Below are 17,009 nucleotides of genomic sequence, written 5' to 3'. Positions count from 1 at the left end.
CGATGGGGAGGCGCAGGTGGCCTTGGAGGAGGGATGGACTGGTGGGTCACCGGCTGCGTCGTAGGGGAAGCTAGTTCTGTGTAAGGAGCAGTATGGACGCCTCCAGAACCGGGGCACAGGTGGAATAAAGGGCAGAGCCCCAGTAGGGAGGAGTAGGTGAAGCAGCCCTTCAGGGTACCTACCCTTCAGGACGCCCCAGAGCAGAGGGCTCAGCAGTCACTTGCAGGGGCCAATTAAAAAACTGTTGCAGGGGTAGTGGCACCAACCCAGGGGACATAGATGTAACTTTTATTTCATCACGTGATGCATAGTTACTAGTATTTCATTGTTGTGGACTATTTAGAGCCGTGACTTCTTCATTGCAATTTCTATGGCAGGTTTCCTGCAATCTGGGAAATTCTTAAAAAAATTTTTTATTGGAGTTCAATTTGCCAACATATAGCATAACACCCAGTGCTCATCCTGCCAAGTGCCCCCCTCAGTGCCCGTCACCCAGTCACCCCTACCCCCCCACCCACCTCCCCTTCCACTACCCCTTGTTCACTTCCCAGAGTCAGGTGTCTCTCATGTTTTGTCTCCCTCACTGATATTTTCACTCATTTTCTCTCCTTTCCCTTTATTCCCTTTCACTAATTTTTATATTCCCCAAATGAATGAACAATTTTTATCATATTTCTAACACTTAAAAATGGCTCCCTTTGGGAACTTGGGAGGGAAGGGAACATAGGCCCCTTTCTCCGCCTCAAGGGTTGTTTACAATGATATTGATAATAATGGCATCTTATGAATGCTTCCCATGTACCAGGCACCACGCTAAATACTTCATATGCATTTTGCCCTGTGAGCATGGCTATTATTCTTAAAACTATATTTAATTTTATTTATTTTTAATTTAAATTCGATTAGCCAACATCATTAGTTTCAGATGTAGTTTTCAATAATTCATCAGTTGAGTAGAACACCCAGTGCTCATCAAGTCACATGGCTTCCCTAATGCCCATCACCTAGTGTTTAGTTTTAATATACCGTAACACGATCGTTAGAAACAAGCACACCACTCAAATGAGATGCAAATGCCTCGAAATATTAACAGTAGTTGTAGCTGGATAGTGAAAGCAGGGTTGGTTTTGTTTTTTTCTTTCTCCCCTCCTGCTACCCCGGTTTTATTGACAAATAATTGACATTTATGAGCTTAAGTCCAACGCCATGATGGTTTGATTTACATATATTGTAAAATAATGACCACTACAGGTTAAGTTAATATGCATCTTCACAGATAGACACAATAAAAAGAAAAAAAATCCTTTTTGCCTTGTGATGAGAACAATACTACTTGTCCCAGTCCACACACACCAAATACCTTTCTATTTATTTGCGTCTTCTTCATTCCTTCCTTCATCCATGTCTTGTAATTTTCAGAAATAGAGATCTTTCACCTCATTCATTAAATTTCTCCCTAAGTATTTTATTGGTTTTGATACTATTGTAAATAGGATTTATTCTTTTCTTTTTTAAAAAATTCACTGTTAGTGTCGAGAAATGCTACTGATTTTTTATGGTAATTTTGTTATCCTCAAATTTTACTGAATTCATTGACTAACTTAACAGTTTTTTTTAAATTGGGTCTTAAAGATCTTTCACTATATAAAATCATGTCATCTGCAAACAGAGGCCATCTTACTTCTTCCTTTCCAATTCTAATAGCTTTTATTTCCTTTTCTTATCTCACTATTCAAGCTAGAAAGTCCAGTACTACATTAAATAAGATCCTTGTTCTGGATCTTACAGGAAAAAAGTTTTGACTTTCCACCATCAAGTATGATGTTAGCTGTGGGTTTGTCATATACAGCCTTTATTATGTGGAAATATGTTCCTTCGATACTTTATGTGTCAGACTTTTTATCTTGAGTGGATGTTGAATTTTGTCAAATACTTTTTCTGCATCTATTGAGAAGATCATGGTTCTTTTCTTCTGTTTGGCTCATGCAATGTATCTCATTGATTGATCTGCGGGTGTTGAACCATCCTTGCAGCCCAGGGATAAAACTCATTTGATCACATGGTGAATAATACTTCTTATGTACTACCGAATTCAGTTTGCTAGTATTTCATTGAGAATTTTGCAGTTATATTCAACAGGGATTTTGGCTTATAGCTTTCTTTTCTAATAGCACCCTTTTCTGGTTTCAGGTAATACTGGACTCATAAAATGAGTTTGGGAGTGTTCCCTTTCCTTCAGTTTTTTTTTTTTTTTTGGAAGAATTTATGAAGGATGAATGAGCATTAGTTCTTCCTTAAATGTTTGGTAAAATTTACCAGCGAGGCCATCTGGTCCTGGCCTTTTCTTCATTGGGAGATATTTGAATACTGACTCAATCTTCTTCCTAGTTATTGATCTATTCAGATTCTCCATTTCTTCCTAATCCAGTTCTTTTTAAGTTACATGTTTCTAAGATTTTTCCCATTTCTTCTAGGTTGTTCAGTTTGTTGGCATATAGTTGTTCACAGTGGCCTCTTGCGATCCTTTTAATTTCTGTAGTATTTAGTTGTAATTTTCTTCCATTTACAATGTTGTTGATTTGGTTAATCTAGCTAGGGGTTTTTCAATTCTGTTTACCTTTTCAAAAAACCAATTCCTTATTTGCTTAATTTTTTCTATTGCTTTTTTTTTTTTTGGTCTCTATTTCATTTATTTCTGCTCTATTCTTTATTATTTACTTTTCTCTACTAACTTTGGGGTCAGTCTGTTGTTTTTCTAGTCCCTTAAGGTGTAGAGTTAGGTTTTTTTTTTTTTTTTTAGCTCTTTCTTCATTCTTTTTTTAAAAAAAGATTTTATTTTATTTTATCATGAGATACAGAGAGAGAGAGAGAGAGACAGAGAGAAAGAGAAAGAGAGAGTGGCAGGCACAGGCATAGCAGAGGGAGAAGCAGGCTCCATGCAGGGAGCCCAATGCGGGACTCAATCCTGGGTCTCCAGTATCACGCCCTGGGCTGAAGGCGGCGCTAAACTGCTGAGCCACCAGGGCTGCCCAGCTCTTTCTTCATTCTTAATGCAGGCATTTATTGCTATGAACTTCCCTCTTTGAGCTGCTTTTGCTGCACCTCACAAGTTCTAGGATATTGTGTTTCCATTTTTCTTTGTCTCATGAAACCACTTTACTTCTCCTTTAATTGCTTCTTTTCCCCTGGTTGTTCAGGAGGGTGTTGTTTAATTTACAAGTGTTGGTAAAATTTCCAGTTTTCTTCCTGCTATTGATGTCTAGTTTCATGCCATTGTGGTTAGAGAAGATACTTGGTATGATTTCAATCTTTTGGAATTTACTAAGACTTTTTTTGTCATCTAACATACGGTCTATCCTAGAAAATGTTTCATGTTTACTTGAGAAGAATATGTATTCTGCTATTGTTGGACAGAGTATTCCGTATATGTCTGTTAGATCCATTTGGTGTATAGTGTTAGCATCTGCTGTCTTCTTATTGATTCTCTGTCTGGGTGATCTATCCGTTGTTGAGAGTTAGGTATTAAAGTCCCCAGCTATTATTGTATTACTGTTTATTTCTCCTTTTAGCTCTGGTAGTGTTTGTTTTATATATTTAGGTGTTCCACTGTGGTCGCATAAATATTTATAATTGTTATATCTTCTTGATATATTGCTCCCTTTATCATTACATAATGACCTTCTCTGTCTCTCTCCCTCTCTCTCTTTTTTACCATCTTTAGTTTAAAGATGAAGCTCTGAAGACAGGGATGGGGATGTGTGCCACTGGCTGAGAATAGTCAGATAGGACTGCTGGCTTGGTTCTTTGACCAAGTGAGGCTGTAGGATGGACTCCAGGGCGGCCTAGATTCTCTAGTCAGGCTAGTTACTAGATGGTCAGGGCAGGGTACTATATTCAGTACTATGTGGGGCAATGAGTTAGCTTTCCTGCCTTGGCAGGGCAGCAAGATGGAACTCAGGGCCATCATTCAGGGACCTGAATCAGGCCAGAGTGTGCACTGGACTTCCTGGTCAGATCAAGCCACTGATATTGCTCTACAGATGGAGCAAGACATGGGCTATGCTCTGTTCAAACGTCACTGTACATGGGTTTGTCCAATGGGCTACAGAGTTTCCTGTGCTCTGTGGGTAGGTACCTAGTAGAATAGGCTGAAGGCTGTACTAAGCAATGAGTGGGCTCTGAATGACATTCCCCACCTGGGTGCAGTGGGAGATGCAGCTTCAAAGCTGGTAAAGCTCTTACTTGGTTGTCTTAAGTTGAACCACACCCCAAGTTGTCTGACTGAACAGGACCACTGGCTTTGCTCTGCAAACCGTCATATCTGCCTGCCCAATTCTAGGCTCAAGTCCCCACTGGGCCACACAGTTTCGAGGAATTATCACCAGCCATTCTGGTCACAAAGGCCCAGAAGATCAGAAGATACTTGTCACAGGAGGTGGGGCTCTATCACAGCCTCCCTGGCTGGGTGGGCGGAGAACAGATAGCTCCAGACTACTCTCAACTTCCCAACCAGGCTCTCTGATAGGGAGGGACCAGGAGCTATCTTCAGCCTTGGCTGCGAGTTGCCTCCCCTACATGTGCACTGCCAGGGAACACTGCCCTTTGTGCTGGGGGCGATCAGCTCTGCCTGCCTCTCCACTCCGGAGCCGGTGGGCTATACCACTGCTAGGAGTTGTCACCAACTCTGGTCAGATAGGGCTGGAAGGTGCTCTTCACAGTGCCTGGCACTGTGACTTAGCACCTTGCCTGACATGGGCATGCTAGACTCTCCGGCCTGCAAAACTCCTTTTTTGAGGATCTGAATTAGGCAGATCTGCTCTCTGCTACGTTCCCTGGTCAGAGTGCACCTGTGACTTGGCTGTGCCAATGAGCAAAGCCTATGGTTTGATTACTACTTGGCCACTGCTGGTAAGAACTTGGTCTGCCAAGATCCGTGGCTGATTGTTGCGAGCTCCACCGCGCCCCCCCCCCCCGCCCCCGCCATCTCCATCAGAGTCGGATTCCCAGTGGTTGAGCCGCACAATGCCAGTGGTGAGATCAGAGTAGGGCTCCTACATAGAGACCCACAATGCTGGGGGTGGGGATGCTGGTTGTCCCCCCCACTGGAGGCTCGGGGAGACCTCTTGACATGGTGCTGTGCTGGCAGGGGGAGTGCAATGCAGTCATTGTGTAGCCACCTCTGTTGCCCTTTTAATGTAGTCTGTCCTGGTATCCGTGGTGCAAGGAGTGCTTCAGCCTCTTCCCCATGTTCCAGGATTCCCTCAGTAGTGTCTTGTTCTTTTTTTTTTTAATGTTATTTATTTATTCATGAGAGACACACATACACAGAGAAAGAGGGAGAGAGGCAGAGACACAGGCAGAGGGAAAAGCAGGCTCCATACGGGGAGCCCGATGTAGGACTCAATCCCGGGTCTCCAGGATCAGGCCCTGGGCTGAAGGCAGACCTCAACCGCTGAACCACCCAGGTGGCCCTGGTGTCTTGTCCCTAAATAGTTCTTCTTGTGAGGAACTTTAGCGTTCTTCTTGTGAGGGGAAGTAAGGTCAGGAACCATCTGTGTAGCCACATTGGTGATGTCACTCTCCACTCTGTGAGAATTATTATTCTCACTCTCAATTATCCTGATTATATGGGAAATGAAATTGAGCCTCAGAGAGGCTGAGTAACAGCCTAGGTCACACAGTGAGAAGGAAGAGCTGAACTAACCTTAAGCCAGTTTGCTCTTAACTTTTTAAATCCTATTTGCCTCTTTTCCCAGATGCTCCTCAATTTGGGAGCAAGATAGAAAGTTTTTGTTGGCCAGCATACATCCTTCTATCTCTTCCACAATTCCTTCGTTCCATTCCTGAAATTCTCCTTCTTTTCTGTTCCTCTGATTTGAGCAACTAAATCCAAGCCGCCATCTTCGAAAGCTTTTTGGGGAAAGAAGTGTTGCCAGAGTGGGAAAGGAAGTCTCGAGTCTGGCCTCACCCACAAACATTTATGCATCTAATCCAGGGACTGGCAAACATTTCCTGTAAAGGGCCAGATAATAAGCACTTTGGCTTTGCAGGCCATATGGTCTTTGTTGTAATGACTCAGCTCTGCTGTTATAGCACGAAAACAGCCAAAGACAGTATGCTAATGAAGGGGCATAACTGTGTTTCAATAAAACTTTATTTGCAAAAATAGGCATTGGGTCAGATTTGGTCCACGGGTCCAAGTTGCCTTAGGAAATCAGAGAAAGTGCCCAGCACTGTTGAAGGGGCTGCTGGTGGGGAAGGCGTTAGCTTGAGTTGCTGCCTGGGACAGGTCAGCTCTGGTCCTACTTGTCATAGGAGCTTGAGGTGGCCAGGAGTCCAGCAGAGTCCCCAGGTGTCTGAGGCAGGGAAGATAAATTTCACTTTGATTCTTTGGTCCTTTGCTTACCTGACTCGTATTTTTCTTCTCAGCACGTTTCTCCAGCCCTATGTGGCAGGACTTCCCATTCACTACTTCACGTAACCCTCACGCCATCATTGTAGAGCCAAAGTCACATCGGTCAACCTTGACTAGGCTTTTAAGCCAGATTTGCCCACTTCAACCAGGGATAGCTAGAGTTTGGCCTTGGGCATTCCAGACCCCTTACCTCATGTCTGTCCCATCTCTCAGCAAGCATGGACTTTTCTACCTTGTCCACTCCCAGGTCCTCCAAGTTCAGCGCTCTGGACACCATCAGGCTACAGGGGAAGAGTGAAGAATGGCCCCAAGGTCAGGCTACAGATCTCAAGGGACTGGTGTTTCCTCCCTGCCCAGAGCCCAGGAGCCACTGGAAACAGAGCTCAGAGGAAATGACTTTGTGCAGCAGATGAGCCTCAAAGTTGATTTCCCAGGAGGAATCCAACAAGGCCCTTGAAACGTGGACATCAAGGAGGAAAATCAATCATCTTTTAAGTCTTCACCTTGATGATTGAACCGCTGCTGCCAAACTCTTTTTTCTCTCTCTCAAGTCCCTAGACATGGCCTCTCTCTCACGTCCACATTTTCCCTCTCTCATCTTTAAAGTACGGGGTCTCTTGGTTCTGATCTGAAACCAAAATACATGGCTTTAAATACATTACCAGATGTCAGTCACCTGCTTCCAAACTTCATATTTCCTCTAAAGGAAAGGAGCCCACTGGGAGAGAGAGAAAAACAAAACTAGCGTTTGCCAAGGGCCTGCTCTGCCCCGGGTTCTCTCATCAGCATCACCAGAATTAGTCTTCCTCCTCCCCAGGTCTGTCCATGTGGACTTACCAGCCTCACATCTTAGATGAGGACATTGGATTCAGGTGTCACCCGATTCAGATTCACCTTTCCTGGTGTCAAACATGGTTTGCAGGTGCTAACACAGAACCGAATTGGAAACTCTACTGTTCTGCTTCCTTTCTACCAGGACTGGGAATGAGCACCTCGAGTAGAATGGGTACCCCAGCTGGGCAGCGTGAGGCTTTCTCTTGACCTTGACCACAAAGCGGTTGAGTTATCTAGGAAACCAGCTCCTGAATAACCTAGGGGTGGCAGGGTGCCATTTCTTCATTTGGGTTGTGCTGAAGGCTGCCTCTGATGCTAAGTGCTATGCTTGGCACCAAGGGCAGAGATATGAGCACGACAGACACAATCCCTTCCGCTCAGGAAGTTATAGTCTGGTACAGGAACAGAAGCTACTTATAACTACTATGAAATACTAACACAGGGGGATAAGAGCTGAAAGAGGGTAGATGCAGGGTGCTTGGGGGCAGATACCCCTAATCTTATTAAGAATGTGGTTGGAGGGCAGCCCGGGTGGCTCAGCGGTTTAGCACCATCTTCTGCTCAAGGTGTGATCCTAGAGACCCGGGATCGAGTCCCTTGTCGGGCTCCCTGCATGGAGCCTGCTTCTCCCTCTGCCTGTGTCTCTGCCTCTCTCTCTCTCTCTCTCTCTCTCTCTCTCTCTCATAAATAAATAAACAAATAAAATCTTTTAAAAAAATAAAGAATGTAGTTGGAGGAAGCTCCTTAAGAAAGAGATTGACAACCTGAGATTGATGGCATGTTCTAGAATGGGTAAGAGCTAGCCTGACAACATAGAGCAACGAGGGGGATGGGAGTGCCCAGCAGGGTGGGTCCTAACAGCAGAACTTTAGTATCCCCTACCATAGACAGAACATGACAGGAAGTGTTTGAAGCACTTTATGGGTCTTAATTCACTTGATCTTCCCAGGACCAAATACAGAAGAAAGGGAGGGACCAAAGGGTTTTCAATAGGGCTGGGGCAGAGGCTTATTGAGAGTGGGAAATGCAGAGGAAGGCATGACCAGAGGATGTACGAACAGGGTTCCCAGGTAAAATTCAAGACACCCAGTTTGAATTTCAGATAAACAAGTTTGGTTTTAGTGTATGTCCCCAAAATTGCGTGGGACATAATTATACCAAAATTACTTACGGTTTATCTGAAATTCAAGTTTAACTGAGTGTCCAATTTGATTTGCTAAATATGGCAACCCTCCTTGGAGATCACAGGGGGAATGTTCACACTCTAATCTCAGAGTAATGAGGACTCTTGGAAGGTTTTAAGAAGGGGAGTGACATGGCCACTTCTGTGCCATAGACAATTGTTTGGCTGCATTTTGGAGATGACCCCAGAGGCAGGAAGGCAGTTACAAGGGCACATCCAAGTCCATGGCAGGCCTGTCATCCAGGTGGCACATACCAACTACTTGGGCTGTTGCCTTTCCCACTCCAACTCAAGCAGCCCCGTTGCTCATCAAATAGGTATTGAGCATCTATAATATGCCAGGTAATGTCTACGGAATAAAAAAGCACAGGCCAGATCACCTGCCCACCCCAAGCTCCCAAACTGGCTCTTCGACCTGTACAGACTGGTGGTACAATGGCGCAGCAGGTCTCTTAGGAGCCCAGAGCTTGGAGAGTGGATGGCAAAGAAGACCAAGGAAGGCCTGCGGAGGTAAGGCTTGAGCTGGGTATGAAGGAGGCCTTGGGGAATTGGGTGTCTCAGTGACAGCAGTTAGACTAGATCTTAACTACCACTGCTTTGGACTGGGCCTGCTGCTGCGTCCCCTGCTCTGTGTACTTAGCCGTATCCTCCACATTAAAGAAACTCATTTCCTTTTCCTGTGGCTGTTGGCATCGTTCCATCAATCATATCACTGTCACCTTGAGACAGTCACACCCCAGGGAATGAGAGCAGGGTGTGCAAAGCCGTGGAAAGCATGTGCATCGGTGTGGGGTGGCGGGATGCCTTTGGGAACCACTGGCCCTCTCTAAAGTTGGAGGGAGAGGGGTGGTGTGGACTGGCAGGCCGGGAAGGAAGGAGCAAGAACGTGAAGGGTCGTGTCCTTCAGCTAAGAAATGGGAGCTTTCGTTACTTAGAGAGTCGCTGTGGGGTTGTAAGCATGGGGCTGACACGATCGGTTAAGCTGTTCTGAAGAGCAGCTGACATGGCAGGTCTGGCTATGTTTGCTGGGTGGTTTGAAAACTATCGACTGCTTCTGAAAGCACATGAGGGCAAGTGGGTCTTGGAAGGAGCCAGCAACAAATCAGATGGAGGAGGCCCTTCTCAGGCAGGTGGCGGGGTCCACACTTTTTATCTTTTGGGATAGAGAGAAATCAAGAATTAGAGGACCCCAGAGAGCATATTCATAGGTCTGAACTCACACCCAGGGGATTTGAAGGATCTTTTTCCACCCAGGGGCTTGAAAGATGGCGTAAGGTACACCAGGGGATTCTTACCATAGTGTACTGGCTATGCTTTTACTGAAATAATGTTACTTTAAAAGTCATTCCAAAATTAGGAACTTAAAACAGTACCCATTGGTTGGCTGAGGCGCCTCTGCTTCAGACCACAGCTTAGTTGCAGAAGTCCACTCCATGCGTATCTTTCCGGAACCCAGGATGTTCTTCTCACGGTGTAAGTGGGATGTTCCCAGAGGGATGCGCAGAGGCATGGGATGGCTCCTGAGGCACGTTATCTCAAGATTGGACCTCGCGTATCATCACCTCCACGCATATTCTGTTGGTCAAAGCAAGTCACATGGCAAAGCATAGCAGCAGTGGGTGAGAGACTCTACTGTCATGAAGGCAGAGGTGGGGGGCGGAAATTACCCATGGAACAAAAATCTAACCAGCGCAGTTCCTACAAGAGCATATTTGCCCGGTCATCACAGGGGAAAGTACCCCCCACACGGTTGTGCTCCTTGCCGGGCTAGGAGATTCCAGCTGGAGAAGCTCAGCATGACTACAAGAAGCCGAGGTCTCTCATCTTTTCAAAGACACCACCTTGAAAGAAGGCGAGGCACGAGGCAGGGAGAACATGCATTTTACAGGAGAAAGACTATCGTAGGACTCATGGTTTTTTTTTTTTTTTAAGATTTTATTTATTTATTCATTAGAGACACACAGAGAGAGAGAGGCAGAGACACAGGCAGAGGGAGAAGCAGGCTCCGTGCAGGGAGCCCGACGTGGGACTCGATCCCTCAACCCCAGGATCACGCCCTGGGCTGAAGGCGGCGCTAAACCTTTGGACCACCCAGGCTGCCCAGGACTCATGGTTTTATCATGAATTGCATCCACCCTGGGATTGAGGCAGGGCCAAAAAACTGCTGGGGCCAGTCCACTCGCGGCCTATTTTGGTGGGAGGCAGAGGAGTCTCTAAGGAGGTGAGTTGCTCCAGGAAAGACCGGGTGGGGGTATGATGATGTGGTGGGCGGTCAGGGGTGGGACTGCAGGGCGCCTCATCTACTACTCAGCGTCACTCAACCTCCGTGAACTCCTGTCTGGGTACAGGGTACAAAGACTTCCACGGACAGTGAGAAAAATCTCAAAGAACTGTTGCTATATGGCTTCCAGAAGCTTTAGAACCAGGACTTTCTACAGCCACTGCTGTGTATAAGTTAGCATGCAGTTTGACTGCATAAAACACAAAGACCCAGTAGAATAACTCAGGTAGAGAAAGACAGATACTATCTGGTCTCACTTGTATTTGGAATCTAAAAATAAAATAAAAAGAGAGGGAGAGCGAAAGAAAAGAAGAAAAACCTGAACCCGTAGATACAAGAGAACAGACAGGTGGGTGCCAGAGGCGGGAGATGGGAGGGTGGGTAACGTGGGTGAAGGAGGTCAAAAGGTACAAAATTCCAGTTATAAGATAAATAGGTCCTGGAAACGTAAGGTACAGCATGGTGACTCTCGTTAACAACACCGTATCGTGTATTTGAAAGTCACTAAGAGCACAGATCTTAAATGTTCTCATCACAAGAAAAAAAAATACTGTAACTGTGTGGTGGTGGGTGTTAACTAGACTCCTTGCGGTGGTCATTTCACTACTCTTACAAATATCAAATCACGGTGTTGTACTTCAGAGCTAACACAGTGTTACATGTCGATTATATCTTGATTTAAAATAAAATGAAGATGATGTTGCAAATTATGGTAGATAAGACCTGCTTGTATTTTTTTAAAGATTTTATTTATTTATTCATGAGAGACATAGAGAGAGGGAGAGACACAGGTGGAGGGAGAAGCAGGCTCCCCACGGGGAGCCTGATGGGGACTCGATCCCAGGACCCCGGGGGTCACGCCCTGGGCTGAAGGCAGATGCTCACCCGCTGAGCCACCCAGGTGCCCCCTGTTTGTATTTTCTAATTTGATTTAACAAATAAGAAGGGAATTGGTTTGACTTCTAAATGAATGAGTGAGCAAATACCCAGAATGAAAGCTGGCGTGGTGGCGGCATGGTGCCATCGGGGAGCGAGACTGTCGTCCTCGGCATGTGATTTCCATTCTTAAGGCCGTGCTGGGCTCTGAGGCGGCCGCCGGAGCATCTGCTGCACTCTGGGCAGAATGAGGAGGAAGGGAAAGGGACATGGGAGGGTTGCCTTCGTACCCTCATCATCCTGAGAGTTCTCTGAAGTCTCTCACGTCATCTCTGCTTCAATTTCTGGTTAAATCTTTCTGGTCCGAACTTACTTTCACAGTTAATGTAGCCACCGGAAGCCTGGGAGATACAGTTTTATTGCTGGATGGCAATATGTCTAGCTAAAAGTTGGAGTTCTTCTATTTAAAAAAAAAAAAAAAGACGTACATAGGTTTGGGAGACCACAGGCGTTCTCTTCCACAAGGGGAGCAAACCAGGTACACACCCATGATGCTGGGTGACATCAATCTTGACCTAGAATTGGCAGCTACTCTGGTGGCCTTTGCAATGTTGGTGTCTTAAACGTCGCTGTAAGAGATGACGTGTTTCCAATTGTCGATGGCAGAAGTCATTTCCGCAGTGACCTAGGGTGGACAGGAGGAAGAGGGTGGCCAAGAAATATAATATCTAGAGCACACATGGACCTAAGCAACAGGCTTCGAGGGAGTCCCAGAGAGTCCACAAGGACCGAAGTAGGGAAATACTATGCGTGCCTGAAATTGTGCGTTCTTCCCTATCCCAGGGGGGATAACCCAACAGACGGGATTATTTGTCTTTGTCTTGTCTCGTTTATTTTTTTTCTTGACCACATAGCATCCCTGGCCCTTGGCCTCCCTCTCTTACCCATGACTCTGCCCAACTTCTTGGCTGCCCGTGTTACTGAGCTATGAAAATTGTGTTCTGATCCACGGGGACTTCTTAAAGCTAAGAGCTGCTTGTGGGACCTGAAATTGTCCTCACAATGATTTCATTCAAAGTAATAACAGCATCTGATGCTATAGAAATCTCATCCTCATGATCATAAGCATTTATAATAGCCCATCATTGAGCAAGTGCTTACATTGGAGAGGAATTTCCATGGAGAAAGTCAATCTTTTCAAAAATGTTAATTTTTTTGTGTGTGTGAGGAAATCAAATGAGATGCCAAATTGTCTCTGTCATTATGTTGCCCTTCCCTCCTGAGCACTTACTGCTCTGATCAGTGTGACATTTTCATGTGTAACAATGCAGATGGGGACATTTACCTCCTGATGGAGACCCACACATGCCTATCCATCGCCTGCTCTGGTTTTACAGTAGGCAAAGCATAAAGTTAGAGACCTCCAGGCCCTTCAGGCTTGGCCACTCCTTGGGAGGGAAAGGAGGGAGACCCTCCCCATAACAATGAACAAAATAGGACTGGAATATGGAGATGAGGAATTTGGGGGGCACCCAAGTCCTGGCCAGTTTCGCTCCCTTCATCAAAGGCCAGCCCCGGGTTATCTCCTTTGACTCTTTACCTGTGACTTTGGCTCCTCTTTATGACCACTCCAGTTTATTGGCTGCTCTGCTGCCTCAGACCTTGGGAAATATTCATTTTGGGGCCCCGGTGAGCTTCCTGCCCAGGCACAACTCAACTGTCTCACCTTTCGAGCAAGCCCAGGCAGCAAGCAAGGAGTCCTGGAAAACGGGGCTGTTTACCCCCACGGTGCTCTACTCACCGTCTCTAGGAAATGCAATCTTCTCAGGCACTCAGCAAAAGATGAGGTCTGACAAAGACAATAATTGGCCTCCAAATACACAAAGAAAGCAGCAAAACAAAGATTAAAAAGTATTTATTTAAATGTCTGTGAAGAGCAGCGTTAGGTCACATTCACTGATTATTAAATTTACTATCCATAAAAATGTCATCACACTCACCAAACTATTTGCAGGTTAAATGGTTTCAACTTTGCGAGAATCCCTGAGTCTGCATGGTGATTGCCGAGAAACCGCGGTCAGCCCATAAATTGAATATGTTACTCGGAGCCAAAATATTTCAAAAGCAGAATCGTAAAAATCCTTTCAGTTTTTACAACAGGAATTTATATTTGATGTGGAATGCGGGTGTGCTGAAATGAGTACTGAGGGTCTATACAAGTCACAAAATGCCTATGAATGTGTGGTCTTGGGAGACCGTGATTAAAAATTAAAGGATCTGTTGTATCGTACACCGATCGGTCTTCATGCTGCCGTGGTGGCGGTAAATTACGGTTGAGCGGACTATGACGCAGCCGTGCACAGAATGGGGCAGAGCTCCGTGTGGTAACAGGAGAGAGGCTCCAACACGTAAGGCGAAGAAAGCAAGACGTAGAACAATACGTACAGAGCGATTCATTTTGTGTCAAGATACTGGGTGCGTGTGTGTGCGAGCACGTTCGTGTGCACCTACGTGTGCACGCAAATATGTAGAGGCACGTAGATGCAGGCTGTGTACGTGTAGAAAAGTTCTGAACGGATCCTTACAAGTAGCAGTTGTTTAATCTCTGAAGATCAGAAATGGGAGCTGGGAGCAGGGCGGGGGATGCTTCTATTTTCATGTTACACTTCCCTGAATTGTGAGGAAAACATCCAGTGGGTGCATACATTAATTTATAATTTTGAAAAACAGCAATTACAGTGCAGAAAAGAGTGGTCCTCACGCAGACTAGGAAGGGAGATGTTCTCGGGCCAGCAGCTGGCACGGGGACTCGAGTACTGGCCGTGGAGGAGCCTCCCTGGGCACGGGGACCCAAAGGCCTGTCGCTCCGGAGGCGGGCGTGCTCAGCAGCCTCCCTGGGGCCTGGAGATGGGGCCCTCCGGGTTTTGTCCTTCCTTCCCCATTCATCAGACACCTTTCCCATGCAGAATAGTATCGTGATTCAAGCAATATTTGGTGGGCCCGGTTGTATCAGGGCTGTATTAGTTTCCGGCGGCTGCTGTAACAAACCACCACAAACTTAGTGGCTTAAAACAACGCAAGTAGACTCCGTTTCACAGAAGTTCTGAGGAGGTCTGCGGCCCCACTCGCTTCCATCGGGCCGAGATCAAGGGCTGCACTTCTCTCTGGAGGATCCACGTCCTTGCCTTTTCCAGGTCCTACAAGCTGCCCTCATTTCTGGGTTTGGGGCTCTTTTCATCTCCGAAAGCAGCAGAGTTGCATCCTCAAATCTCTCTCAGACTTTGATCTTCTGCTTCCACCTACAGGGATCCCCGTGATTATGTCGCACCCGCGCACAAAATCCCGTAATCTTCCCCTTCTCGAGGCCTGATAAGCGACCTTAATCCCCTCTGCCATGAATCTTACCGTGTTCACTCGTTCCGTGCATGGGGGCGTGTGCATATGGGGGAGCCATGCTTCTGGCTCCGATATCCATTCAGTTGTGGACAGACCCAATCCTTGTCTGCTCTGAACCTAGAAAGGAGGCAGATGACTGCCCACACCGGCCTTGCACGTGGGAAGGAGTGGGAAGACCCAGTTTCGAGAACTTTAGCTCATCCCCCAGGTCAAGGGTGCCAAGGGTCCAGTCGGAAATGTCACAGGGTGAGAGCCAGCCACAGTGATTTATCGGAGAGAGCCGTCCCTGCACTGCGGGTCCACACCACATGGTCCTCACCTTAAGCCAAGTGGGGAAGGGACTGTGAGGACACTGCGTGGAAAGCTTGCTATGTGGTCCTTGGAGACAAGAGGAGACAATGACCTGTGCCTGACACTCATCTGAGAAATCTAAATCAAGCAAGATGTCAAGTCTTGGCTGATGGGGTGAAGGAGAGAGAGAGAGGCCAGGTTGCGCTAGAGACGAGCGACCCTTGCACCCACAGAGCAGAGCGAGGGGGAGGCCGGCTTCCCCTCAGGACACGAGGACGGGAGAGCACTGGCCTGATGCCATCTTGCAAAGGAATTTTCCTGAGAAGGGTCCTCGGCCGGGGCTGACGGCGATCGCCTCCAGAGAGTCCACGCTGGTGGCAGCCGGGCAGCCGGGCCATGCTCCCCTAACGTTGTCCTCCTGCTGGCTGGATCCCTGGAGGGCCCTCCAGGGATCCAGCCCGCTGGGCACGGGGGGGGGGGGGGGGGGGAGGGGGGGGGCGTGCAGGCGGCAGATGGGAGGCGTCGGCCCCCCGCGGGCCTGTGTTGGCTCTTCCTTCGCCGAAGCAGGTCCAAGGCGGGGAGAGGAAGGAAGGGCCGCTGTAGCCAAGGCCTCGTCAGGTCTAAAGGGGACGCCACCCCGGACACCTCGATTGGTATAAACAGGACAATTTGGTTGCTGCCAAGCACTGAGAGGCCCGATGGTGGTGGAGCGAGCAGCCCCGATGACGAGGTCACCCAGAGGTGGGGAGGTAGACGTGGAAGGGGCGGGCGGGGGAGGGGGGGACTGCTGTCTGCTTTCACCCTGGTGTCCTGCTCTTTCCGGGTCAGCCTGGCACTTCAGCAGCTGCAGGGACAGAGCCGCAGGGAGCCTGGCCACCTGGGGCCTGCGTCTAGGCCGCCTGTCCCCGGCGCCTGCCTCCAGGCTCCAGACCCACAGCCCGGGGCCCCTCCTGGTGGGGGAGGGTAGGCTGCTCTTCTCCTTATATCCGAATGGCCTCGGGTGGGTCGCACGGAGGTTCCCAGGGGGCCCTCAGGGGCCAGCCTGCACGTGAGGCGGCAGGGCCTAGCTGCGGCCACTGCGTCCCCTCGCCTCCGGGCATCCAGGCGGCCTTCAGACTCACCAGGGTGTCCGGTTCAAGCGGAGCCATTTGCGTCCTGTCCTCCAGGCCCTCGTGACGGACAGGCGCGTCTGGGGCACCCTGGCCACCTTCAGAGGATGCCCTGAGCCTGCCAGGGCTGGGGCTCCGGCTCCAAGGGGCTTGGCTCTGCAGGCCAAGGGCAGGGGCACGTCCTAGCCTCGCCCTCACTGCACCTCTGGCCTCGTGCTCGGGGGTCAGAGGATCCGGGGCAGCTCAGAGCCCCCTCCCCACAGGAGGACCCCCCGGCTGGGCCGTCATCGCGCCGGCTCACAGCTCCACCAGAGGCCTGTCTCCCTGGGGTCGGCCTCCTCGGATGCCTGTAGGTCCCAGAGGTGGAAACGTGTGTCCGCAGCTGCAGGACCCCCCGCAGAGCTGGCCCGGAGCCCACTCAGTGCCCCCTGGGTGGCGCACCGCAGTCGCGGCTCAGCTCCCGACTCGGCCAGGGAGACGGTGGAGACGTGGCTGGGGGCCCTCGGCTGCAGCTGGGGCTCGGAGAGGGACTGGAGTGCAGGCCCAACGCGGAGGCTGGGTCAGTGCTCCAGGTCAAGGGGCTGCGTGGACCTGGGTGGGCCCCCCAAGGGCCTGTGTGTGTCC

This window comes from Vulpes vulpes, chromosome 10 (genome assembly GCF_048418805.1).
Source record: "Vulpes vulpes isolate BD-2025 chromosome 10, VulVul3, whole genome shotgun sequence".
In the NCBI taxonomy this organism is placed as follows: domain Eukaryota; kingdom Metazoa; phylum Chordata; class Mammalia; order Carnivora; family Canidae; genus Vulpes; species Vulpes vulpes.
Note: the sequence above shows the minus strand (reverse complement) of the source record.